The sequence below is a fragment of the Odocoileus virginianus genome, chromosome 5, assembly GCF_023699985.2.
Source record: "Odocoileus virginianus isolate 20LAN1187 ecotype Illinois chromosome 5, Ovbor_1.2, whole genome shotgun sequence".
Lineage (NCBI taxonomy): Eukaryota > Metazoa > Chordata > Mammalia > Artiodactyla > Cervidae > Odocoileus > Odocoileus virginianus.
In genome coordinates this window covers 59305785-59333715 of record NC_069678.1, presented here as the reverse complement: position 1 = coordinate 59333715, position 27931 = coordinate 59305785, and the positions used below count along the sequence as shown (strand labels likewise).

The 27931-nt window shown below is 45.1% G+C and overlaps 1 long non-coding RNA gene across 2 annotated transcripts; it reads right to left on the bottom strand.

Moving 5' to 3' along the window:
* LOC110138821 (uncharacterized) lies at positions 1–27155 on the bottom strand. 2 transcript variants are annotated; one of them, XR_011487577.1, is made up of 3 exons: positions 26721–27155; positions 25214–25514; positions 1–963 (listed from the first exon to the last, which is right to left on the bottom strand). It is a non-coding gene; the product is annotated as an uncharacterized lncRNA (long non-coding RNA). The 2 variants fall into 2 exon arrangements; XR_002314305.2 differs by lacking the exon at positions 1–963 and adding an exon at positions 8761–9844.
* Between the last annotated feature and the right edge of the window lie 776 nt (positions 27156–27931).

Below are 27931 nucleotides of genomic sequence, written 5' to 3'. Positions count from 1 at the left end.
TTCAGTTTAGACTTACTGTCCTTCTCCATTCTCCCAAAACAACACTTTGAGGATGGCATTTGTATCTCAGTTTTACACCTGAGAAAATGGAGGCTCAGGGAAGTTAAGCAATCTACCCAAGGCCACACAGCAGGGCTAAAATTTGAGCCCTAGTCTGTCAATTATAAAACCCTTGCCACTGACACTTCCCTATAAGGTGTTCAGTTCAGTCACTCAGTCGTGTCCGACTCTTTGTGACCCCAATAAGGACCACAGAAATGCTTTATAGTAGTAAGAAATCTTTTCTGCACATCAGTATTTATTATTATTTCTAAATCACCCATGAATCTCTATGTGTCTCAAAGGCACAAGTACTGTCTGTTAGGGATGGTGCTTACACGTTTGTGGGCGAATTGCAGAAAGAACCATCTCAAGGTAACAATCATTCACATCTCTAATTTCTTCAGCCTCAAGAAATACACACTTAGGAAAAGAGAGGTTTGGGGGGGGGGGGGTGGGGGACATTTTGTTACTGAATATAGACTGGAACATTTGAACCCAGAGCTTGATCCCAAGATCAACTTTGAAATAACAAAGCTTGTCTGGGATCAAAATGATTTGTATCTTTGCACTGTACAAATATGCCCCTGGCTGCCACCGCCCTCACCCTGCGATAAGACCTCTCTGGGAACCGCAGCCTGTGGTCCTGTGTGGGGCTAGAAGCCCCACCATCTCCATGCTGGTTGCAGTCCTGGCCCAGGAACAAGAAAGCAGATGCTGGGAGGACATTTGATCCCACTCATCCAAACACTGCATTCATGGGTGGCTGGAAAGATGAGGGGAATGCTGCAGGAGATCAGCAACTCCCAGCTGCGGAGCGAGCTATCGTCTCCCAGTCTCAGCTCCAGGCGGATGAAGCTGCTCTGCAGGCTGGCCAAGCCCAGAAAGAAGCGATGGGAGGGTGGGTGCTGCTGTTGCTGTTACCTGTTAGAGGAGGGAAAACTGATTAAAAAAAAAAACTTCTCTTGGAACTAATTCAGCTCAAGGTTTGAAGACTTCCTAGCTTCTCCTATGAACCTCAAAACCAAGAACAAATTAAATTTTTAAAAAATTATTTATTTTACTTTACAACATTGTATTGGTTTTGCCATACATTGACTTGAATCCGCCATGGGTGTACATGTGTTGATAGGTCATTTTGTTTCAAAAGGTCACTTAAGAAGCACCTAGAATTTTTCAATTATATGAATATATTTTCTGGGTTCTGCAATACCCCAGACAGTGTTTTAACTATTTTTTCTACTGTGAGTTTTTATTTTTTCCCCTAGAAATTGTTTTTATTTGACCTACCCAAGTCTTAAGTTTCTTAATTCAAAAACTTCATTAAAAAACACAAAACCCAGAGTTTTGGCAGGTTCTGCCTGTCATGAACTACCTAGCTGACACCAGGAGGTGGCGCCAGAGAGGCAGTACCCGGCAGGAGAGATCTTCGGAGGAGGCTCTTGATATGAAATCGTGAATCTTCAGTTTCCAAAAGGCACCACTTAATTTTTCAGGCGCCCTGAATTCCTCATGTGTCAGCAGGCTGGCTGCTCTTGTTCCTCACAGTGTAACGAGGTGACCTGGGGTTTGGTCACCTGGAGTCCATCGGGAAGCGAGATCGGGTTCTTTGCTGTTTCAGAGACAATGCTCATGGCCTTTTGAAAGGCGGTGGGTCAGTACAAATGGGCCACAGGAGTGCTGCCTTTGCCTTGTCACTATCACCGCCCCAGTCTGCGCTACTCCTTGCTCCTTACGGGTATGTCTCCTCCTCATTTCGTTTATGGAAAATATTTATGGAGGTCTCACTCAGGTGGAGTCTACATGCTTCTACAGATCAGTCCAAAACTTCCTAACCCAGCACAGCAGAGCTACAGGTAGCTCAAGCTTTGAGCCCTTCATCCGTGGCAGTGAGAAGATCCATCGATTTAGGCCCCTAGAACTTGTGTTATGTTAGTACATCATACAAATACTATGCATTTTCTCTGGGTGTTATGATGTGAAAAAGTTGAGAAACACTGGCCTCATTCACCCTTTACAACTAATGGGGTAGCACTATTAATATTTCCATTTTGCAGAATTGTGTGCCCAAGGCCTCGGAGCTAATAAACAGCCCAGCCAGAATTTAAGCCCAGACAGCCCACCCTTAGAAGTTCCATGCTTTTTACTCCAGACCAGAAGAGCTCAACCCTGGCTGTATAATATAAACTGAGGTATTAAAAAAATACCAAAGCCAAGAAGCTTTCACAGAAGAGAAGCCTAAGGAGGTATGATGATTAAGTGTAATGAGGGGTCCTAGGTGGGATCCTGGGACAAACAAAGGACATTAGGGAAAAGCTGAGGAAATTTAAATCAAGTATGGACTTTAGTTAATAATAATGTATCAGTATTGGTCCATTAATTGTGACAAATGTACCATACTGATGGAAGATGTTAATGGTAGGGGAAACTCAGCATGGCATTTACAGGAATGCTATCATGGGCTTCCCTGGTGGCTCAGGTGGTGAAGAATCTGCCTGCAATGTGGGAGACCTGGGTTCGATCCCTGGGTTGGGAGGATCTCCTGGAGAGGGGCATGGCAGCCCACTCCAGTATTCTTGACTGGAGAATCCCTATGGACAGAGGAGCCTGGCGGGCTACAGTCCATGGGGTTGCAGAGTCAGACACAACTGAGTGACTAAGCACAGCACATTACCTTCATAATAATTCCATCAGTCTAAAACTGTTCTAAAATAAAAAGTTTATTGTTAAAAAAATAAAACCTAACAAACAAGGCCTGAGGCCTCACCTCAGAGGAGTTAAATCAGAACCACTGGAGGTGAGGCCCAGACATTGGTGCTTTTTAAAAAGCTCTCCAGAAGATCAAATGTTCATCCAAGGTTGGGAATCCCTGCGCTGCTTCCCTGACACAGCCTTGAAGCAGCTGGAGTGCAGAGGTCTTGTCTTGCTACTTTTCATTCCTCTAGCACCCAGCTTGGGCTTTCCTCGTGGCTCAGATGGTAAAGACTCTTCCTGCAAAGCAGGAGACCTGGGTTTGATCCTTGGATTGGGAAGATCCCCTGGAGAAGGCATGGCAACCCACTCCCGTATTCTTGTCTGGAGAGTCCCCATGGACAGAGGAGCCTGGTGGGCTACAGTCCATGGGGTCGCAGAGAGTCAGACACGACTGAGTGACTAAGCACAGCACAGCACCGAGCTTAGAGTCTGGTCCAGGCTAAGCATTCAGTACATGTTTGATGAATGAGTGCATAACTATTTCAGCCTTTTCTTAATTCAACCCTGAGATAATCAACTTGGAAGAGAAGAGATTAAATGGAAACATTTAATGTTGTCAGGCAACAAGTCTGTCACTGGGTACTGATTATTTACTATGAGTAAGCTGGTAGGTACTGACCATGGTTGGAAGTGTGAATAAGAGGTAATGCCTTTTCCTATAGGGAAAAGGTGACCCTGTGGGGTAGTGGTTAAGCAAGCAGGATCTGGAATCAGATGAAAGTGAAAGTGTTAGTCGCTCACTTGTGTCTGACTCTTTGCCACCCCATGGACTGTAGCCCACCAGGCTCCTCTGTCCGTGGAATTCTCCAGGCAGGAACACTGGAGTGGGTTGCCATTCTCTTCTCCAGAGGATCTTCCTGACCCTAGGGATTGAACACAGTTCTCCTGCATTGCAGGTGGATTCTTCACCATCTGAGCTACTACATGCTTCAGATGCTCTAGGTTCAAATCCCAGTTTCTCCGTCTGGTAGCTGTGTGATCCTGGGCATTTTCCTAATTATGTTGGAATGATGGGATATATGAAAATGAAGCAGAAACCAATGCTGTTGCTGTGTGGACTGGAAACTCAAGAGAAGAAATCGGCAAAATGGGGCATACAAGCAGTTTTGCTGTCATTGATTTGTTTTCCACAAGACATAATTCCTGCCATCAGAATTCCACCTGTGCCCTAGTTGTGGATCACCTACACAAAGGATGGGAACCTATGTCATAATGACCTGAACAGCAGGATCCTGACGGCGTCCTGACCTCAGGCAGGGAGGACAAAGAGAAGTTAGGTCTAGAGTAAAGAAGAACTGGGCTCCTCCCGGGCCTGCTGGACTCTGCCAGAGCCATCGCTCCTCTCCTGGGGAGACCTGGTTAAATGACCATCGCTAATGCTGACAGAGGATGAACTCTGCACCTGGAACTTTTCCAAAGGCTTCGCTTGCTTTGTTGTTGTTCAGTTGCTTAGTCGTATCCGACTCTTTCACGATCCTATCGCAAAAGACTGTAGCCTGCCAGGCTGCTCTATCTGTGGGATTTCCCAGGCAAGAATACTGGAGTGAGCTGCCATTTCCCTTTCCAGGGGATCTTCCTGACCTAGGGATCGAACCCACATCTTCTGCACTGGCAGGCAGATTCTTTATCACTGAGCCACCACGGAAGCCTGCTTTACTTGCTAGGGATTATTGATGTCCACAACATTCACATGATGCAATCCTTCCCTTTTTGTCACTCCTATTTTATTTACAGAGGCCTAGAGGGAGGTGACCCGCCTAAAGTCCCCCAGCTAGTAAGGGGCATGTCAAGATTCAGCATGGAGGTTCGCAGCTCACGTGTCTAAACACCACCAGATACCTGGCAAGCAGAAGGCAGCCTGGTTTTGCATCAAAAGTGCCAGCTTCAGGATGATACAGAGTGAGGATCTGATCAGGCTCTGTGAAGACACACCAGGGTTGTTCTGAGGACTGAGATCATATGTTTAGCCATCTTCTTCCTCTTTCTCCCTTGTTAAGCTTTTCCCTCCTCCAGTCCCACCTTTATCCACCTCTGTTTAACTTCCATATTTCTTTACCTTTGCTTTTCAGAGTTAGGGATGAAAAGCTAAGATCTTCCATATCTTGATCTACTCTTCTAATGGAATAGGAATTAGGGATGAATTATTAAATATATATGCATGTATATTTTATATACACATGCAAATACATATGTGCAAACACACATTGTGTGTGTGTGTGTGTGTGTATATGTAGGGATGGTTAGATCAATAGATATATAAGCCCTTTGAAAGCCTGAGTTAAAGATCCAACATTATCTCTTATGAAAGGTCCTTGATTCTGGTATGGCACAGTGGATGCTGGAAAGAAAAGGCAGTCACCTACTTAGCAACATGAGCCTAAAGTGCAAGAAGTGTGGCAGGAACCATACTTTCAGCAACAATGCAAAAATGGGAGTGCTCAGTTTGGCTGAAGGAGTAGGGCAGGCTTCTCAGAGGAGACTGCATTGACACTGCATTGAAGGGCAGGCGGAGGACGCCAGCCAATGACGTGGAGAAGACTTCAGGAAAGGGAATAGAAGGTGCATACCGTGACAGGTTTTGGTCAAGTGCAGCTGTGAGAGGGCCTGGAGAGCTGCAGCCTGGAAGTGAACACGGGTCGGACACACTACCTGTTATTTCCTTTGATCATCTGGACAACGTACATTAATGTACCCATTTTACAGAGGAGGGAACTGAGTTTCAGGGAGGTTAAGTTGTTTGTCCTAAACCACACAGTTAAGAAACAGAAGCACTAAGATACGGCCGGTGCCACACAGTTTTCCACTTGAATATGTAGAGGTGAGGGAGAGTGCTGACATACTAAGAGGGATCAAGAAGACAGGAGGCTGAGTTTTAGTGCTCAGCGTCTTTTGTAACCCCCGGTTGTTATGGGTTCAAGTGAGATTATGCATTTGTATATGCTTTATCTGAAAAGTGCATTGCAAATACGGACGGTGTCAGAACATGGGAATGATGAATTGAATTGAACCTAAGTTCCAGTGCAATAATGCAAACCAGAGGCTTTCAGACTCCTCAAAACTGGCGAGCAGTGAAAAGTGCATGACCTTTGGCATTAGACAGACCTGGGTTCTAGGGCTTGCTCTTTTACCACTTGCCAGCTGTGAGGCCCTGGGCACATGCATTCTTTGGGTCTTGGCTCCCTTATCTGTGAGATGGAGAGGCTGTGCCCAATGTGCTCCGAGGTCATCTCTTGGCCCCACATGGTGTGGATCTGCCCTCAACCATTCAGCGCAGCCAGGCTCAGATTCACCTTCAAGTTGTCCTCCAGTGGCCCCAAAGATAGCCAGAAAATCTCAGAAAAGGACACACAAGTTGACTACAACTTTTAAAAAAAACCCAAACCTTAATTGTTCTGTTTGATTTTAAAATTCGTCTATGCAAAAATCAGAAGATACTGAAAAACAAAAATATAAAGCCTAGAAATAAAATTTTGAGGACCCAGAAAAATCTAAGAATGAATATAGAGTTCATCTCGTCTGAGGCACTATTAACTCTTTGGTGTGTGTCACCAAATTTTTTAAAATAAATCAATATGTGTAAGTCAGTATTTAAAATCTAGAAACTCTTCTTGTATATAATCTCTCATTAGTTAAATATAAGGGATACTCATATAGAAATCATTTTTTTAAAAATTCTAGTTGAATTCATTTAAACAGTCAAAATTGTTTTGAAAAAATAGTGGAACATTTTTGGTGTCAAGATCAATCGTTTTATTGTTAACGTGTTTGTCAAATGGAAAGTTATAATCTTATTAGGTTATATAACTATTCTTAAAACTCTTTACTACCTTTCAAAATCAGTCAAATACAAATTAGTCAATTAAACTTGACTTTATATCTTCAGCTTTAGAAGATAGATGTGCTAATCTCAGTATCTATGGATTGCTTTTTGAAAAGTTCACTCTCTCTATAGCATTCTATTCACTAAGAAAAACTGATGCAAGATAGCACTTTGGGGAGGGGATATTTGGTGTATCAAACCTGCAGAGCCAAACTGTCAGTGTCTGTCTAGAGCCTTCTGTCAGGAGCTGGAATTCTGCAGCTGTCTTCTCTTCATTCCATAAATGATCCAGCTCGTTCAGGCTGGGTTTAGCCCATTTCGGGAAGGAGCCTTTGATGGGTAAACCCCCAAGTGTACACTGGAGACTGGGGTTAAGAAATGCAAAAGGAGGTTTATAATTATTTATTTAACCCAAGCTCTGGTCCTTACATCTCTATGTATCAGTCAGGAGAAGACAGGTCCTGCTGTGATAACAAGCCTCCCCAATCTCAGTGTCTTAACACAATAACAATTTACTTCTCACTTAATGCTGTCATTGGTAGGCGGTGGACTCTGCTTATTTTAGTCCCTCATTGACGCAGGAAGCAGCGGCTTCATTTCAACATGTGCTTCTAAGAAAGGTGGCAAATTCTTAAAGCTTCCATCTGGAAGTGCTATAGACAACTCCCACTCACATTTTATCAAATAAAGCAAGTCACATGGCTACACCTAACTTCAAATGGGGGCTGGGAAGTGGACTCCTGCCATCTGATGGCCATTTTAGCATGAAACCAGCTGTGTGACCTCAGGCAATTCAGTTATGCTCTGAAGGTATCTGTAAAATAGGGGATATGTTCACTGGTTCACCGTTCATTCATAGGAACACAAACATTGGAGTCTGCTTACATGACTTCATTCTCAGCTAAATTACACACAACCCATATAATCTTAGTATCTGTGGACCTCAGTTTGCTTATCTGTAAAATGGGAATGATAATAGTATCCTCCCATGGTTGGATACTAGCTCATAGCATGGTTGTACCGGTACAATGCATGTATTACATAAGTTACATAAAGCAGATAGTGCTAAAAATAGTTCCAGACATATCATAAGTGTGCTGTGCTTGTTAACTTTATTATTCATGTACCATTTATTTAATGAATATTTATTCAGAATCTTCCCCAGTTATCTGAATACTCTTGTGAGGACTGAAGGAAAAACAGATGTAAATCCACAGTGCAAATGATGGGGTATTCACAAGAAAGCCTGATAGGAAGAAGTAGCATTTTTGTAGGACTGGGATTTATTTTTGCTTCCATTTACTGAGCTCCTAGTATGTGCTACTGTGCTCAGTCAATTTAGTTGTGTCCGACTCTTTGTTATCTATGGACTGTACCCCACCAGGCTCCTCTGTCCATGGGATTTCCCAGGCAAGAATACTGGAGTGGGTTGCCATGCCCTCCTCCAGGGGATCTTCTGACCCAGGAATCAGATCCATATCTCCTGCATTTCAGTCAGGTTCTTTATCCACTGAGCCACCTGGGAAGCCCAGTATGTGTTAGGCTCTATGCTAAATGCTTTCATAGCAAGCACCTACTGTGTGCTAAGCTCTACACTAAACGCTTTTATAGCAACCCTAAGAGGTAGGTTTATAGATGAGGAAATTATGGTTTCCAGATGCTAGGTAACCTGTCCCAGGTCCCACAGATGGTGACTAGTGGGACCTTTCCAGGAGACAGAGCCAGGGTATGTCTGCCTCATATGATGATTTTGCTCTTTCTCCTGCATATCCTATTAAGAATCATCTGTTCACTGCTTAACCTGCTGGTTTCTCTACTAGACTGAAAGGTTCTCAAAAACAGAGGTGTTCCCCTTAATTCTTGGTGTTCTTATGTTGCCCAGCCCTGTACCCGCCACATCATGGGGTGGCCATGAGAAGCAGGAGGAGGAGGAGAGAGAATTAAACCAAAGATCAGTGTGTTGGATTAAATCCCCCCTACCTGGCAGATAATCTTCAGAATGTCACTTCTCCTCTTGAAGCTCCCATTTCTTAACTGTTAACATCAGTTCCATGGGCCTTTCCATCTATAAAGGCTTCATGAGCCCCAGTCTTCAAACACTTATCAACTTAATAGATACTTATTGACTTGACAAGAAGACATGACCGTACTTTAAAGACTTTTTATTATCAATTTTAGGTCATGTGGCTTTTCTTTGACATACTTCAAAGTCAGAGAGAAAGCGATATTATCTAAGACACATCACATCTTCCTTTACCTGAGCACAAATTTTCCATTTGCCTCAGGCTCTGCCAAAAAAAAAAGGGGGGGGGGGGTGGATGGGAGGGAGAGAAAGGGGACGTAGCCAAGATTGTGGCGCTCATGAGCCCTCCTGCTTTGGGTCCAGAAGGAATTTCTCAAAGGCAGGCCCTCACTGGGTAAGAGCGTAGACCCAGCCTGACCTCTGGAGGAAAGGCCCCCTTGAGACAGTGTTGCAGAGTCATGCACTCTAGGCTCGCCAGGGCTGCAGAACAATGGGTTCTGGACAACTCCCCCAGTCCTTCCTGCAGATACCAGCCTGTAGAAAACACACTTTGGGAGCCGCTGGTCAGGGGGACACGGTACGTGCGGCTCTGCCCGGGAACAGCGGTGGTGGCGCAGCAAACAGCCTCTTTCTGAGGGGAAGTGGTGAGGAATCGGCTGGGCTCGTGGCCACCCCAGACGCCGGGGCTCCACTCGTAATTCTTCCTCTTCCTCACTCACATAATAACAGCTACTGCTGTCAAGCACCTACGCAGGGTGGGGACTGCTCAGCATCGTGTAGACCTTAATTTTTTAAATCTCATGTCAGCCTGTTAAAAATAGGTACATTTCCCCCCATTCTACAGAGAGGACCCCAAAGCTCAGAAAAGCTGCATCACTGGCCTCTGTTACGTTGGAAAGACTGTGACCAGGACCCATCCTCCAAGTCCACCCCTGAGGTTTCCTACAGATGAGAGGTCACCTCCAGACCTCGCCTCTCTCACTGGGCAGCTGGGCTCATTCTTCTGGCCCATCCGCCCACAGGGAGGACCCCAGGGTCCTGCCAGCGACTTCCTGCCCCGGCTGGCTGAAGACGTGTATATGGCAACACGACTTCCTGGGAAACTTCAGCGGCCCTGGTTTCCCGTGGGCTGAGTCACTGCAGCTTATCCTGGTGTTCTTAGCTGAAACAGTCAGAGGAAAGTAGCTGGAAACTCCCCCAGGTTTTACCTGCAAAGAATTTGTTGAAGACAATTCAGCCACATTCCTCAGGTTTCTCAGACCTCACCTTGCCCTGGGGAGGATGAGAAAGGCTGGGAAGATGCACAAGGGTGAAAATGAGCCCTGGAATTAAGAAGGGCTTCCGGTGCCAGGCCAGGGAGCTGGTTCCTCCTAAAACACAGCCGAGCTAGCTGTGAGGGCCCAGAGACAGTAAGCCTTTGTCCAGCACTGCGGTCCTGTGGAGAGCTTGCCAGTCCCTGCGCCATGCTATCCACCCACCTTGTCAGCTAGCATCCAGCACCTCCTCTGGGCAAGGAACTGAGCTAGGCACCAGGGACAGTAAAGAGCCCAGAGGTTAAGAGGCTGTTAGGCAGATCTGGATCAAAGTTTGGATATGCTGCTTGTTGGCTGTGTGACCTAGGGCAGGTTATTTGGCCTCTCTGAGCCTTATTTTCCTATTTGTCATTTATCAAACCTCATGAGTTTGTTGTGACGATTAAATGAGTAATGTATATGCTCAGCATAATGCCTGACACGTCCTAACATTCAAGTAATAGTAGCTATTTTATTATTGCTAAGTACAAAATCATGTCAGACTTTAATGTCTTCAGTGCAGTTCCTTGACATGCACAGAGCACCTGGTTTGTGTCAGGAGCCATGCTTGGCTTTGGGGAGATGAGGGTGGAAACCCCTGGCTTCCAGGGGCTCACAGGAGACAGTCCATCAGTAAGTCATTAGGATACAGTGAGGGAACCGCAGCAGCAGAGATACCCAAGGAATGTTGTTGCTGTTTAGTCGCTAAGTCATGTCCAACTCTTTGTGACCCATAGCCTGCAGCACACCAGACTCCCCTGTCCTTTACTATCACCTGGAATTTGCTCAAATTCATGTCCATTGAGTCAGTGATGCCATCCAACCATCTCATCCTCTGTTGTCCCCTTCTCCTTTTGCCTTCAATCTTTCCCAGCATCAGGGTCTTTTCCAATGAGTTGGCTCTTCTCATCAAGTGGCCAAAGTATTGGAGCTTCAGCATCTCGGGGTATTAAGTGGGCAGAGACACAGAAGAGGGGTTTCTGGAGAAGGTGATACCTGAACTGTGTACCAAGGAGAGTAGGAGTTAGCCAGGTGAAGAGATGGAGGGCTGACAGCCCAGGGCAGGGAGCAGGGCATTCCAGAAGAGGCGACAGCTTGAGCAAAGGCAGGTACAGTAGTCAAGGTATAGTGTAAATGGCCTCAAGGGAGGTGAAATGGTCTAAGGTAAAAGAACTCAGGGCTTGATGTAGAAGAGCTGGGTTCCAGATCCACATCCTTCCCTTCCTAACTATTGTTTGCCAAGTCCTTCCCCTCAGAGACTTAATTTCCTCATCAGTAAAGCAGAGATTACACTAGCTACTTAACAGGACTGACTCCAATCGCAAATGCTGCTGTGTTTACACAGTGACAGGTATGTTTGCAGCTGTGTCTCTTGCACTCAGCCGGGCGCCGGGTCACTTGAGTACTCCAAGACCTTTGAGCACTCAAGAGGGCATCACACGAGCTTAGCTAGCAGAGGACTCGGTGTGTGCTAGGCAGCAAGGTAAACACCGTGGGAGTCTTCTAGACCTGCGTCTCCATTCTTCCCTTGCAAATTGATTCACCAATACCTTTTTGAAATTGAAAAGTGAAAGTCTGTCACTAAGTTGTGTCCGACTCTTCGCAACCCCCTGGAATGTAGCCCAGCAGGCTTCTCTGTCTATGGGATTTCCCAGGCAAGAACACTGGAGTGGGCTGCCATTTCCTTCTCCAATATATGTGCTACTATATGATACTTGTTTTCCTCTTTCTGACTTACTTCACTCTGTGTAACAGCCTCCAGGTTCATCCATCTCGCTAGAACTGACTCCAAGTCATTCCTTTTTATGGCTGAGTAATATTCCCTTGCAAAGGGGAGAGTGGGACCAATGGAGAAAGTGGCATAGACATATATACACTACTGTGTGTAAACTAGATAGCTAGTAAGAAGTTTCTGTATAACACAGGGAGCCCAGCCAGGGGATGATCTAGAGGGGTGGGGTGGGGGGCTGGGGGGATGGAGGGAGGCTCAAGAGAGAGGGGATATATGTATAATTATGGCTGATTTATGTTGTTGTAGGGCAGAAAACATGACAACATTGTAAAACAATTTTCCTTCAGTTAAAAAATAAATGAAGACAAAACAAAAAAAAACTCCCCAAACATCATAGGAGTCTTATGCAGTTAGGTTTCACACCCCAGAAGCTGAGAACCATCTTGATCCTCTCCTGAGTGTGCCCAGGCTGGCTGAGGGGGTTCCCAGTCCTTGGAAAATCCAGGGTAAACCTGGATGAGTTGGTCACCCAACAAATGCAACAAAGGAATTTACCTAAATATAATCCTGCTGCAGGCTGGTGGCCAGGCTGGAATTTGAACCCAGGCCTGTTTGCCCTTAGTACCCAAGTTTTTAGCCACTGCATTATTACTTAACCGATAAACGATGTCCTTTCAAAACAGAGGGATCGCAGAACTCTGATTCATTACCAAACAGACGGATAATCTTCCCTGTCTCTAAACTTACTAATTCTCCTTCCGCACAATGGGCCTGGCATTCAGTCTTGGGATATGACACCCATATTTCGAATACTTCAAATATAGTCCTGCAAATGGACTGTAAACAGAGAGGGCAGTGGGGGTAGAAGAGGAAAGGGGGGATGGGATGAGGCCACAGCCACTAGCACCTGTCCTCCTGGGACCACGGCCGAGTGGTCTCAGGCTCTCTGCCCTGGTCACCTCGCTTCTCTCCAGGGCTGGAGGCATCAGATGCAAATACTTGGCAGGCCCACCCTGGGAGCCTTACAGTTGGACGGCAGCTGTGAAATGAGAGTCCAGGATGGAGAGCGAGCTGAATGGGGAGCAGAAGCCATCAGGACCTTTGCTTTCTTTTCCAAAGCACATTTGAAACCAGCAGCGCGCTGGTGCGAGGCCGGCGGCCCACGGCGCAGGATGAACTGGATGCCTGCTGGGCGACAGGCAGGAATTATGACACAAGGGCAAAGTATTATTTACTCCCTGGGAACAGGTGCTGCCCGGGACTCGCAGTCCTCTCTTGCCTGACTTCCCTGCCCACGTGTCCTCGGAGGCAGCTCCCTCCAGCACCCCACGCAGTCCCAGCCCTCAGTGGCTCTGCCTGCTTCTCTGACCCCTGCCCCTGGCGGCGTGCAGCTCACAGGCGCCCAGAGGATGCCATCGCTGGCCGGCTCCCGCCTGGGGACGTGAGCTTGCTGGAACCAGCTCGTTTTACATAAGCTGTTGCTGAAGATGTCAGGTGATAACAACTTTCGGCTCCAGCTAACCGGCAGCCGCCCTGTTTGTGCCCACGCAGATGCAACAGGCAAAGGGAAAGTCATGGAGGAGCAAAGGAGAAAAGAATCCTCCACGCAAGTGTCTTTGTGAACTGGCAAGTTCACCTCTGGAAAACTGTCCTAGGCTGAACCAAGATCGACTTTTTTTTTTTTTTTTTTTATGAGAGGGGAAACAAACAATCAGGCAGGCAAACTCCAACTACCACCAGCTGGTTTTTCCTCCCCTGATTATGTGTTATTTCCTTAAAGCACCCGTTGGTAAACATACAAGACTCTTCTGTTGATTCACAAAACAATACAGAAGGCGGTTAAGATTTCTTTGCACAGTTTGATTAAGGACAAATACAGAAGGGAAGTGAGTGAACAGAAGGCCTGGAGGTCTTGTTTGGCTCATGAACAGGACCACATGCTGTGTTCACCCTATGCCCTTCTTTGCAAACCCCATGACCCTCAAAACACATCGGTGCCAACTGTGAACCAGCTCCAGGGATTCAGAGAAAGAAAAGTGCTCTAAACCTGGCAGAGGAAGGAAGACAAATATACAGATAATCACAACACATGGCCCAGGGTGGTGGGGGCCATGAGTGAGGAAAAACATACGCTGTGGATTAAGAAGAGGATAAGGTTGCGTGTGGTTGAGGAGCTCTGGAGAAGATGGCCACATGGTTCCTAGTTCAGACCCTCATGCTCTCTACTGGAACAAGAAATTGCATCTTCAACAGCATTCTACTTCCAGGCTTGCCCCCACGCCAACACATCTTGCAGTTTGCTGCTAGGGGTGTCTTTCTAACTTAAAAATTAGACACAATCCTCCTTTCATTTAAAACCCTTTATTGGCTCTGATCACTCTAGGATAAAGGCTAATATCATCAGTTAGCCTCTATCTCCCTCCCCAGCCTCATCTCTCAAACTCATCTTTTCAAACCATTTTTCACTCCAGCAGTGTTGAGCCTTATATCATTTGCCCTTCCTTAGATTGCCTTCCTAAACTGAACTCCTATTCATCTGTCAACACCCACCTTCCGTATGACTTCCTCACAGTATTAGTCATTCTGTCTTCTGTGCTGTCTTGTTCGTGTTATAATTTTGTGACTTAAAATGCTTTACTTTCTTGCTAATGTCTATCAAAAGACTGGAGCTTCTCAGGGTAAGAGTCATATATAGTTCAAAGTTGTAGCCCTGGCATCTAGCACAATGCCTGGCACTTAGTCATGCTCAACACACGTTAGTCCCTTTCCTTTCCACCAAAGGAAAGTTGATGCCCTACTTGGGGTTGGCTGTACCTAAGGCACTGAGTGTCTACCTTCTTTCTTCTTGGGGCTTTCCTTCGCAGTCCTCACCACACCTTTTCCAAAACTTTATGTTCCCTCCATCTTTAGCACCTTCCTCCCCTTGCCAGGGGGACCAAAAAAAAAAAAAAGGCCTGATCTCAGGTGTCAAGGGAAGATAATTAAAACTCTCCTAGTGACTTAGTTTGATTTGTTCTGTCTCCAGCTCACAGCCTGTCCCTCATTAGCGAGGTATTAAAGGACTCCTCAATCTGGTGGGCCAAAGAAGAGGGCCCAAAAGAAAAGCGATTAATCATAATTAATCTTCTGTGTCTCTCAGTGTACCAGTTCTTTTGGTCTCACAACAACCCAGTGGACAGGATATTGTTACTTCCATTTTACAGATTAAGACACTAACGCTCAGAGACGGCAAGGGACTATCCACAGGTCACTCACCTAATAAATGATCAGCCCAGATTGCCTGATTCCCAAGGGCTTTCCCCTCTCACTGCTATGTGGAGGGAGAATCTATGGAGCTGGGGTGTCTGACATTTCCCAGTCACTCCCAGTCACTCTCCACACACCAAGATGGAAAGCCACTGTCCTGATCATTTCTCCACCCTGCAGATCCAAGAGGCCCCTGCCTGGTTCAGCCAGCCCAGGTTAATCCCATTTTCTGATCTCCTATCTCTTGCTGTGCTGTCTGGTTTGGAATGCATTCTGTATTAAGTTGTTTCTTGTGTATACACATTTTCATCCCAACCCAAAACTGGAAACATGGCTTAGGTTCCCCAGAAAAAAATCTTGGACAATGGCAGTCACAGGGCAAGAAGCTAACCAATAAATCCTTTCATTTCCCAGCTCTATTGATTCATAGATGCAGAGCCTTTGGTTACACCTTCAACTCTTTTTGTGATCTTGGACAAGTCACTTGCCTTCCTTTGGACTTCAGTTTCCTCATCTCTGAAGCAAGAGGTTGGACTAGAAAAATCTCATAATAATATTTAACACTTGTATAGCATTAACTATGTGCCAGGCATTGTTCTAAGTGCTTTTCATCTACTAACTTTTCATCTCAAAACAACTTAGGAGAGGGACCCTCTCATGATCTCATGTTCTAGATACAGGAAACCAAAACACAGAGAGGTTAAGTAACTTTCCCAAGGTCACAGAGCCAAGAAGTGGCAAAGCCTGGACTCAAAGCCAAGCAGTCTGGTTCCAGAGTCAGTGCTCTAACCATTATACAATTCTTTCTTTCTTAGATCTCCTTTTAAAATGTAAACATCTCTCTTATTCATTTCATAGCCATTTACTGACTCTATACCAGTCACAGATACAAATTGTGGTGGGCACCAGAATGCAAAATTCCATAAACCCTGCCACTGGGGTCCCCTGGGTATGATAAGGAGAGGGACTGACCCTGAGCCATCTAGCTGTTCTGGGGATCTGAGCTGGCTATGGTAAGGCGCAGCCGTCATATGCACCCCAAGTTCAGTTCAGTTCAGTTGCTCAGTCATGTCCTACTCTTGCAACCCCATGAATCGCAGCACGCCAGGCCTCCCTGTCCATCACCAACTCCCTGAGTTTACTCAAACCCATGTCCATCGAGTAGGTGATGCCATCCAGCCATCTCATCCTCTGTTGTCCCCTTCTCCTGCCCCCAATCCCTCTCAGCATCAGGGTCTTTTGCACCCCAAAAGTGAGCATAAATTGGGTTTTTCAGTACTGTGTTTTATTTTCTCGTGATTCACATTTTAACTCAGATCTTCGTCAGGAAGTAGGAATAGGCACTAATAGTCTATGGATGCCCTGTTCTGGCATCTGTACAGTGGCTTGTTGGGACCAACTGCTCAGGCCTCATTCAAGGGCCTCTCCTAATGGAGTCGATTCTCCTGTCACCTCATTCCCCAGAGTCACCCTCTGCACGATTCCCCCGGTCTGGATTGAAGACTCTCTTGCCCTCCTAGCCTTGGTCTCTGCCCATCTTGGTTCCACTCATCCTTCTTGGCTCATCATAGAATCCACCTCTGCGAAGCCTCTCTTGATTCCCTAGATGTAATCACTCCTTCCTCACCCTTCCGTGCAGAGTTCACATTCCTTACAGGCGAGAACATGTTTTACAGGCAATTTTCCAAAGCATGCAATACAGCGATTCCTGGTACAGAGTAGAAACTCTGAGGCATAGTAGAAGGTACAATTAACTTGACTACAAAGTTCTAGTTTCTAGTCTCTTTTCTATTAGATACTTGTATGACATACAGAAAGTCAATAACTATTTTCTTTTTTGATGTTTGTTTCTTCTGATTACTAAAGAATACAGAGAAGTGTAAAGAAGGTCTAAATTATCCATAATTCCCACCATCCAATGATAGCCACTATTGTTATTTTGGTATATTTCCTTCTTATTTCTTCTCTATGGATGGAACACACACAGAAATAAATATATTGTAAATATTCATTTTCAAACTTTTCAATTAATATTTTAGGAACATTGTCCTTGATAAAAACCTTTTCTACAGAAGTAACTTTATAAATTTTTTGAGGTATAATTTACTTATAATAAATGCATCTGGGCTTCCCCAGTGGGTCAGTGGCAAAGAATCTGCCTGCCAATGTAGAAGACACGGGTTTGATCCCTGGTCCAGGAAGATCCCACATGCTGCAGGACAGCTAAGCCCATGGGCCACAACTACTGAGCCTGTGCTCTGAGCCCAGGAACCACAGCTACTAAGCCCGTGTTCTGCAACTACTGAAGCCCATGTGACTAGAGCCTGTGATCTGCAAGAGGAGCCACTACAATGGGAAGCCTGTGTTCTGCCCTGCTCACAACTAGAGAAAGCCCATACAGCCCATACGAAGACCCAGCACAGCCAAAAATAAATAAATAAATATAAATTTTTTTTAAAATGCACCCATTTTAAGTGGATAACTTGATGCATTCGGGAAACTGTGTGCACTCATGTAATAATTACCACAGTCAAGACATAGAACATCTCCATCATTCTCAAAAATTCCTGAAGACCCTGTTTGAAGTCAGTCCTCATATTCCTCCCAAGCCCAGGCAAACATGGATCTGCTTCTACAGATTGAATTAATGATCAAAATAATATTCCATCTTATGGTATTCCCTAATTTGGCCATTTCCTGATCACTGGACATAGGGATGGTGTCTAGTTCTCCCCTGCAATAAATGACAGCTCAGTGAGTAATCTTTGGTCACTCCTCTGATGATTTCCTTGGGATAAATGCTCAAACCTGAAATCATTGAATCACAGAGCATGCACAGTTTTAAGGTTTATGATAAATATTTGAGCAAGTTGCTTTTAATCTTGCCAAGGCTGTTTCCTCATTTGTTAAAAAAAGGGGGGGGAGGGTTAAAAATTCCAGCCTCGAGGAGTTGTCAGGATTACATGGTATCAGGTATAAGACACTTTGAGTAACTGGTAAAACTAATCCACAAATACATAGGGTAGCTGAGTAGGAGAGAGTGCAATGGATCTCAGTCAGATGGCTCTAGATTTGAATTCTGACTCTGCCTTTTTTCTAGCTGTTGAACTTGAGTTAGCTATTTAACTCAAGCCTCCATGTTCTCACTTGTCAAATGGGAGTAACAGATTCTGTTCTCCAAAGGTTGTTATGAAGGGTAAGTGAAATACTCCATGTAAAGAGCTTGGAATAATTCCTAGCTCATAGCTGCTCAATAATTTGCAGTGATTAGTTCCAGTCAGGGTTCTTGGTTGGAAATAATTAGGTACCAAGTCTGGTTAACTTAAGGAAAATAGTAAGCTATTGAAAGGATTTTGGGTAGTTCACAGGACCAACAAGACGGCTGAAGAACCAGGTGTGAAAAATGGGCAGGAACTAAGGTAGATTGGGTAGCTGAGAACACAGGCCAGGTCTAGCCCCAGGAACTGTCTGGTTATGAAGCTCACTGCTGAGGCTGCTCCCAGACTTCCAAACCGTGAGGCTATGATTGTCTCAAGCCTTCCCCATGTCTTTATACCACTTGCTCCAGGTTGAAAGTCCCAGATGGAGACATCCAAATAGCTGAGACAAGGTACAGATCAGAGCTCTGGCTGCCAGGGAGTGGGTTGAAAAGATGCCTGTTTTGTTTCAACTTTTGTTTAAGGAGAAAGGTCTCTGCTTCTTCCCTAAACCCACAGAATGAGAGAGTTCGCTAATGTAAGAAGCAGGGTCAGGTACTATGAAGCTGACAGTAAGAGTCTATCACACTACTATTTTTCATATTATGAAGTCTAAATAAATATCTGGTGAATTGCATTTATTCAGTATGGCTAAACATATGCTAAATGCTGTAGGGCAAACATTATTTTAAAGAAACTTCTTGATGGATGCTCTGATAAAAGATACAGCAAATTTGCATATTCAGATGGTGTCATACTGGGGTTTCTTCCCATGGGAACAGGTCTGCACAAGGTTCTAGTGGTTTGGAGGTGTGTTTGCCGGCATGCGTGCACGCACGTGCACGCATGCAGTGGGGAGTGGGAATGAAGAGGACCGAGGGAAAAGGTAGAATCTCAGCACTCTTGATCAAATCTTCAAATCCATTATTGACTTCCTTTTGGTTTGATTTGATGTAATTTTTTTGATTAAAACCCGAGTTCAGTCACCTATGATGAGACAGTCCACTTGGTCACAGATAAGCATGACCTGAGGGGCTTCCCTGGTGGCTCAGATGGTAAAGAATCTGCCTGCCAGTGCAGGAGATGCACGTTTGTTCCCTGGGTCGGGAAGATCCCCTGGAGAAGGGAATGGCAACCCACTCCAGTATACTAGCCTGGAAAATCCCATGGACGGAGGAGCCTGGTGGGCTACAGTCCATGGGGTCACAAAGAGTCGGACACGACTGAGCAACTTCACTTTCACTTTCAATGGGTTATTACCTTTAAAAATTCTTATGATCACCCTGTGATGAGAGAACTGAGGTTCAGAGGATAAAGATAATTTTTTTTTAAGATCACACAGCTAGTGAGTGAAAATTTAGGGATGTGGAACCAGTTCTGCCTGCTGTTGAATTCAAAGCTCTTTGCTATAAGTCCAGCAAAGCAAACAGTGTGCTTATGACTAAGGATCTGTGGACAGGGCCGCAGTGTAAACGGACACGCTGGCTGGGTGGATGCAGCATAGGGACGGAGAATAGAGCTGGGTTCTCTGGGAGATGAAATCTCCAACAGTCATCTCAGGCGTCCAGAGCAAGTGTCCTGAGCGCTCCTCCCCCATCCTTTCAGGGAACTAATATTACTAGTTTTTACATTTTCTTCTTGGTTCTTTCTATGCATTCACAAATTTAGGTAACTATTCATATATCCTTCTCTTGATGACACAAATTGTACCATACTATGTACATTATTCTCCCATTTAACTTGTTCACTTAATGCCTTGGAGATCTTTCCATAAGAGTATATATAATTCTACTTCATTTTTTAACAGTTGCATAATTCTCGTAGGATGGCCATTGTATGAATATACCATAATTTACATGACACTCTCTATTAGTAAAGATTTGATAAGCTTCTCTGACTGGCCCGCATTCCTTGAGACAGGCACTTTTTCCTCATGTCATTCTTTTTTTTTTTTTGATGTGGAGCATTTTAAAAGTCTTTATTGAATTCGTGATAATATTGCTTCTTTTTTATATTTTGTTCTTTTGGTCAAGAGGCATGTGGAATTTTAGCTCCCTGGCCAGGGATCAAACCCACACCCCTTACATTGGAAGGCAAACCTTAACCACTGGACCACCAGGGAAGTCCCCTGGTGTCATTCTCTATGCATTTCAATCACCGTGCTTATCATTCTGAAGTGTAATTATTTACACACTTGTACTTTTTCTACCAGATTGTGAGTTCCTTGAAAGCAGGGACTACACTTTCTGTGTCTCCAACCCAGTACCTGGCACATGGAAGGATCTATAAATATTTGTTAAATTGAGCTGAATCTATATGCCTAACACTCCACCGGCCCCTTCAAGAATGTAAAGGCTTTGTTACTCTCTGTCTTGTGCCAAATCCTAGGTATGAAATACATACAATGTGTATATTCTCACAGAGAAACTAAACAATCCTTGAATTCAACAGTGTAATACTTGAATTCAACAGTGATTAGGAAGGACATAGATGAGGTTCTTTTCTGTCTTGGTCTAAAGAAAAATTGCTATTTACTCTTAGTGCTGCTATGACAAAGCACCATAGCCTGGGTGGCTGAAACAACAGAAATTTATTATGTTACAACTCTAAAGGCTAGAAGTTCAAAATCAAGATTTTGCAGGATTGGCTCCTTCTGAAGGCAGAAGGATCTGTGCTAGGCCTCTCTCCTTGGCTTGTAGATGACTGCGTTCTCTCTATGTCTTTTCACATTTTCTTCCCTCAGTGCCTATCTGTGTCCAAATTTTCCCATTTTAGAGGGACACTAGTCGTACTGGATTGGCACCCACCTGAATGACCTCATTTTAACTCGATTACCTCTGTACAGATCCCATCTCCAAATAAGGTCACATTCTGAGAGACTGAGGGTTAGGACTTCAGTATATAAATTGGGGGCAGGGGAGAGACAAAATTCAACCCATCACAGTCTAATTTTGAAAATTATTTAAAAGATCATATCAAGGAATTAACAGCAGGAGTCTTCTGGGACTATAAAAATTAATAATAATAAAAAAAAACCCGCCAGTCTTTGAGTCTGTGATTTACAGATGATGGAGTTTGCTAAAACGTTCCTTTCCCAGCAGGATCTGTGAGTTGAGTCACTCCTTCCCCATTCAAGGCCCACAGCACCTGGAGCCCAAGTTTTCTCCACCCTCGAAAGCGGGAAGTATTCTACTCACGGCTAATTACACTGCCTGCCCTTCCCCATGGTCTTGAAAATATTTCTTTGATGATGTCAAATCTGTACTCCTGTGACTGATAAAAATTTTCAGGTTTCACTCTGGTTCTCCAAGTGCTTTTTCAGATCAGGAGAAATCTGACAGACTAGCTATGTGTCATCAGTACGTGTGCTTTATTTAGGATGAGGCTCTATGGTGGAGCCTAGCTTTGGGCCTAAGGGGGACTCCTAGCTGGGTGCATGTCATGGGCCCCTCCTTGGTGGCCCTGTGCTCACTGGGCTTCTCACTGACCAGCTTCAAAGAAGATGTAATCATCTCTCCATTCATTTGTCTCTCTCATTGGACTGTCTTATTCACTGTGTCTCATTAACAGCTGATGCTGAGTAGCTGAACTTTCTGGACTAGTGAGCAAACCTCAAACTGCTTGTGTGAGGAGACCCTGATTCCTGAGACAGTATATGGCTTTGGCAAATGACCATGTGGGGGGAAGGGGCCCAGAGAGCAAGTGTGGCAGAATGCAAGTTGGAGATAAGGTTGCACATGAGGGTGTGTGATTGGGAGATTGAAGAGGGGAAGGCAGGAAGAAATGGTCATAGAAGTCTCCCAAAGGGGGTCAGTGGACCCATCTACCCACCCATCTACCCATTTATCCATCCATCCATCTGCCCATCTAACCATTCATCTATCCATCCACCCATTCATTTATCCATCTACCTATCCATCCATCCACCCATCCAACCCACCCGTCCACCCACCCATCCATCCATCAACAATTGCTAAGCACCTCCTAGGTGGTAGACACTATACTGGGCACTAGGAATGATACAGTGAATAAAACAAGGCCCCTGCCTTTTTTGTGTGGACACAAACAAAACTCAAAGTAATGCAAAGGTGTTGTGCCTGGATGTATACTGTAAAGTATAGTGATGAAACCCAAAACAGGGAAAAGAGTGTGCTCTTTCAGATTGAGTCCGAAGGAAAGGCTTGTGAGGCAAGGCTGGGCCAGTGTATTAAAGCAATAGGAGGGGGCCAGTGAGCTGGGAACAAAGCAAGTCAGCAATGAATGGTGATGGCTTAAAGACCTGACTCTTGTAGGGTTTTAAAATTTCTGTTAAGCTAACATTTATTAAGCGCTTACAATGTATCCAACTTTAAGGACTTTAAAGACATTAATTCATTTCTTACACAAAAATTTAGATAGGTATTATTATCATCCCTAGTTTATGAGTGAAGAAATTGAGGCACAGAAAGATGAAATAGCTTGCCCAAATGCACAGCTAGGAAGTGCTGGAGCCCAGGTTCACACACTCCAGGCATGCTGCATAACCACCACCTGCTCTATGGATCACAGCATCCACTTCAGTTAGAGCAGCAATAACTCCACCCCTTCACCTGCTCCTCTCCAGCGCTGCAAGGAGCAGCTAGTATTCCTTCATTCCCTAAAAACAGTGGGGGTGTCTGCTAACCTCACTATATAGATGCAGGAGTGCTAGGTGCATGGCAGGAAACAGTGAGGAGGAAGGCAGGAAGGTGGAGAGGATGACTGGGTGGTTAGAACCGCAAAGGAGAGAAGCACAGATGTTATGGGCACACAGAGGAGGACCACAGAGCTGTCTGGGGTGAGTCAGGAGTCACAGAAGCCTTCCTAGAGAAAGTGACCCGGAGCCAGGTCATCCCGTGCCCCAGGGGACAGGGCGTGAAAAGCCTTTCTTTCACCTCTCCTCTCCTGCAGAGAACCTTGTCTGCAGCAAATGCCCCATCAGTACCTATCACTTTCCAACAATCCGCCTTTAACTTTCCACTAATCACTATTATTCTCCCTCCCCAAATATGTCTGCTTTCTTCCTACCCTTTGCCCTACCTCCTACCTCTTACCTCCTGGGATCTCACGTGTTGGAGCCCCTAAAAAGTGACCCAAAGCAGAGGAACCCTGGAGAGTTATGGCTTTGGCCAGTGAATGGGGACGGGGGAGGATTTTGATGTGCCAGCATCTTTTACAATGCCCCTACCCCCGAAGTCACAGCATGAAGGCAGGGTGACGAGGGGGTTGGAAACGCCTTGCCTACTCATCAGGCTGGTCCTGGACAGGAGACAAGCAGGCAGGAAGGAACCGCGAGGCCTTGGACGCACAAGAAAGGGAAAACTGACAGCAGGGTCCAGGAACCCCCTCGGCCTGGCTGGCCCTGAGGTTTTCTCTGCCAGCCATAAATCCTGGGGGTGCTGCAGCCCACAAGCCCTGGCCCTTACTTTCTTCCTTGGGGGGTGGGGGGAAGGTGAGGAAGTGGATCACTCTTAGAAGACTGTTATGATTTCAAAGGAAAAAGGAGCTGTTTTTGATGTCTGCCCAGAGATAGAACCAGGTCCCAGGGGGCTGCATTTGCAGTTCCGGTAAAAGGAGCCGTGTTGACACAAAATTCTTGGACTGGCCTCATCTCATTAAAAACAAGCTGCCAAACCAAATGGGAAACGGAGTTTAGCAGAGAAGTATGTGCTCGCTCCCCTCCCCCCTCCAAACTTGGCTCCGACTCCAAGCAGCATACGACTTAGGTTCTGGGACCAAAGTCCCAGCATCAGGGAATTGTGCTGACCAGTCCCCGGGTTCACAGGACATGCAGTTTGCTCTCCCCATGAGCTATTTCCCAGCAGGGTCAGCCTGTGCCCATGGCCTGTCACTTCTCAAACTTCCTGTTCTTTAGTGAAAGAAAAAAATGCTAGGCAGAGAGATGATTGGAACTAGACCAGCTGCCCTAAGTAGGTGTTCCAGACTCCATAGATCTCTAAAGAAGTTTCAGACTTCTAATTCTTACTCAACATGTCTCAGGATGGGGGACCTGCCACTTTTCACACTCCAGTACTCTTGCCTGAAAAATTCCACGGATGGAGGAGCCTAGTGGGCTATAGTCCATGGGGTCGCAAAGAGTCGGAAATGACTGAGCAACTTCACTTCACTTCCATGGTTAAAAGTTAGGCCAGGTACCTACGCACCGGTCATGGAAGATGGAAGATTGATTCCATTCCTACTTTGCCACCTCCTGGCTCTGTGACCTTGGGTAACTTTCTTAACCTTTCTGTGCCTTGGTTCCTTCAGCTGTTGAATGGAGATAAAAGATCCCATGATATAGAACATCTCTATCATTTCAGGCAGCCCTATTGGATAGCTCTGGTCTAGAAGACCCACTCAGATAAAGAATAAAGAATCTTAGTGCCAGGTTTTCAATTCCTAGTTCCAGCTAATGTGAAGCTCAGCTATGTATATCTCCTGCACTTAGCAGGTAAAATGCTAAGGTATGGTGTTCACACACAGAAGAACTCAATAAATTGTACTGGTTGCTGTTTTTTTAAATTACTAATATCAAAGTATGTTTTTAGGTAAGATTCTTTTGAAAATAAAAAGCTAAAATAAGAACCAAAATCCACTCTAACTAGCTCATGAAAACGGTAGTGATGGGAGACGTAGGGTGGTAGATGGAAATTATAAAGGTACAAATGATCTCATAGAATACAGTGCAGGAAATATACATAGCCAGCTTCACTGGCCCTGGCAGCCAGTGGTAAGGACTCTGTACTTTTGCTGCCAAAGGTGCAAGTTCCATCCCTGGTCAGGGAACTCAGATCCTGAAGAAAAAGTTCTGCATCTGTGCAATGCACCTGAGAAACGGAATCTTTAATTTTTAATGTTACTTAAAGAAATTAATTTAAATTTAAATAAATTAACTTAAATCAATTAGTTAAAATTATTATATAAATAGGCTTCCCAAGTGGCACTAGGGGTAAAGGATCCACATGCCAATACAGGAGACACAAGAGACTCAGATTCGATCCCTAGGTTGGGAAGATCCCCTGGAGAAGGAAATGGCAATCCACTCCAGTATTCTTGCCTGGGAAATCTCACGGACAGAGCCGCTTCACTCACCTTCTCATTCCAGGTTGCAAGTTAAAGGCTACTCTACATAAGAAACACTTCCAGGTGAAGTCTTCACACCTGACCATCAGGTCATGGAATCTTACACTTTCTCAGCAAGGGCCAGGTGGGGCTCTCTGGGAGGGGCTGTGTCGAGCTGGTAGTTCAAGGGTGCTGAGGCTTTTGTGCGAGGATGGCAATGATCCAGTTGTTGGTGTTGACGCCTTGAGTATGACCATGCCTTTCCCAGGCTTCTGGGGGTGATTCAGGCCTTTGTGAGGAAAGCCCAGAGATCCTGTGTTAACTAGTGAATCTGGAAGGAAGCAGATAAAGTGTGAGCCACACTCTGCCTAGTGTGAGCTGCTGGTCCACACCTAAGTCTGGGTGTACCTAGGATACTGAAGAAAGACAAACCTCTGAAGACTTGGAAATACCAGGTTTAAGAAAGAATGTTTTTACCTGAAACTATCACAACATTGTTAATCACCTATACCCCAATACAAAATAAAAAATTCAAAAGGAAAAACAAAAAGAATGTTTTGTTTTCTTCCGGGTTCCTAGAGACACACAAACTGTAACCTAACACGGAGAAGAGAGAACAATGGCAGACTTGGGGACTCTGTGTCACTGTGAGCTCTTGGCTTTGCCCTGCTGATTTAGCTTGACAGGCCCTCTTGGTCAAGCAACTGACCAGAGCCGGCAAACAGCTGCTATGTCTGGGCTTTGTTTTGAGGCCTTTTAATTGGTTTGTCTGATTCTTTGAATAAATGGAATCAATGGGTTGTTTAACTTATTAGTCAGACATCAAATATTATTAAAGGGACAGCTACATGCCCCAAACTGTGCTCAGCTTTGTGGAAGGATATAGAAATCAAATCCCCATTGAAAACTGGGGTTTAACTCCCACCTCTCTTGGTCATCGTGAGGGAGTGAAGATTGTGATGACAGACAGCAGAGAGGTGGAGCTAGAACAGGAGGGGGCTGTGGCTTTTCATTGTTTCTAATCCTGCCAAAGGCTGCCCTCCACACAGCAGCCAGAACCACTGGTCATATAGATTCATTGAGGTTTGTTGTTGTTTTGTTGCTAAAGTCGTGTCCGACTCTTTTGTGACCCCATGGATGGTAGCCCACCAGGCTCCTCTGTCCTTGGGATTTCCCAGGCAAGAATACTGGAGTGGGTTGCCATTTCCTGCTCCAGGGGACTTTCTTAGCCCAGTGGTCCAATCTGTGTCCCCTGTATTGGCAGGCAGATTCTTTACCACTGAGCCATCTGGGAAGCTCAAAGAGATAAATAGATAAAATGACTCAATTTTTGTTAAAAGTAGAAAAAAACCTAAAATGCTCTGATGACTTCCCATTGTACTTAGAATAAAATCCAAGCTCTAACTTGCAAGCCCCCTGCTCTGACCCCATCCCACTCCCTGACCCCATCTCCTGTGACTCTTTCCTAGGCTCATTCCACCCCAAACCCCAACTACACAGGCCTCCAATTGCACCTCCACATTAAGCCCCATCTCACCTTAGGGTCTTTGCACAGGCAGGTCCCTTCTTTTCCTGGATTTTTTTTTTTTTTTTTTTTTTTGCATGGCTGGCTCATCTTGTTATTCACAACACATCCTCAGAGAGGTCTTTCTTCATCATCCAATTTCAAGTATCTCCCATCACTCCTGTCACTCTTGATTGTACTTGTCTTGCTTTCTTTTCACTGTAGTATTTACTATTCGCTACCTGACATTCTCCTGGTTGTTGTTGTTGGCTGAATTTCTGTCTTCCCCAGTCAGAAGAGCCTCTTCAATAAAAGAAGTCATTCAAGTGGGACTTTGTCTCGTTTGCCGTATGTATTTGCAACTCCCAGTTCTGCGCAAAGCACAGCTGGGTCCTCAGTTATTGTTTGGTGAATAAATAATTGACTTAGTGAGAGAAGTAGTTCTGCAAAGATCCGGGTTGTATGTTGTGTTTAATTGTATGATCTAACTAAGGGATTAGCGTTCTTGGCTGAAGGTTTTGGGCTTCAGTTCCCTCTGCTGGCAGTCGTGATTACCCTATCACCTTCCTAGTTCACTCAAAAAATATTATTTATTTAGTTATTTGGCTGTGCTGTGTTGCAGTGGCGGCTTGTGAAATCTAGTTACCTGACCAGGGATCAAACCTGAGCCCCCTGCATTGGGAGCATGGAGTCTTAGCCACTGGACCACTAAGACCACTGGCCCCTAAATCCCTCACTTTTAAAAAATGCTTGAAAAGGCTGATTCTGGATTGAGTTCAAATCCATGGGTAGCCCCATACTCTCCCTTAAATATCTAGTTGCCCTTGAAACTTAAGCATTTGGATGTTTGCAATGAAGATCAACGTCTTCCATGTTCCTTTTCAAAACCACTCCTCCTCCTTTCCCTGTCCCAGCCTTGGAGAGTAATAGCTGGAAATCTGGTCTTAATTCTCTATGCCTGCTTCCCCCTCTACCTTCGTGTTGAGTCAGATTCTACCTCCTATCATTTGAACCTGCACAAATCTGCTTTTGTGTCCCCATCCCTGGTATCCCACCTTTTATTTCTTGTTTTACTTACTGAAATAGTCTCTTGCTTCCATCTTTTCTGACTCCATTCTCCATACCACAAACACATCAATTAAAATTTGAATCACAAAACCTTTCCTTCTGTGGTTCCCTGTTGGCCTTAAATGAAAGCTGAAACTCCTGACCGTGACCTAAAAGGCCATAGCATTGTTACTGCA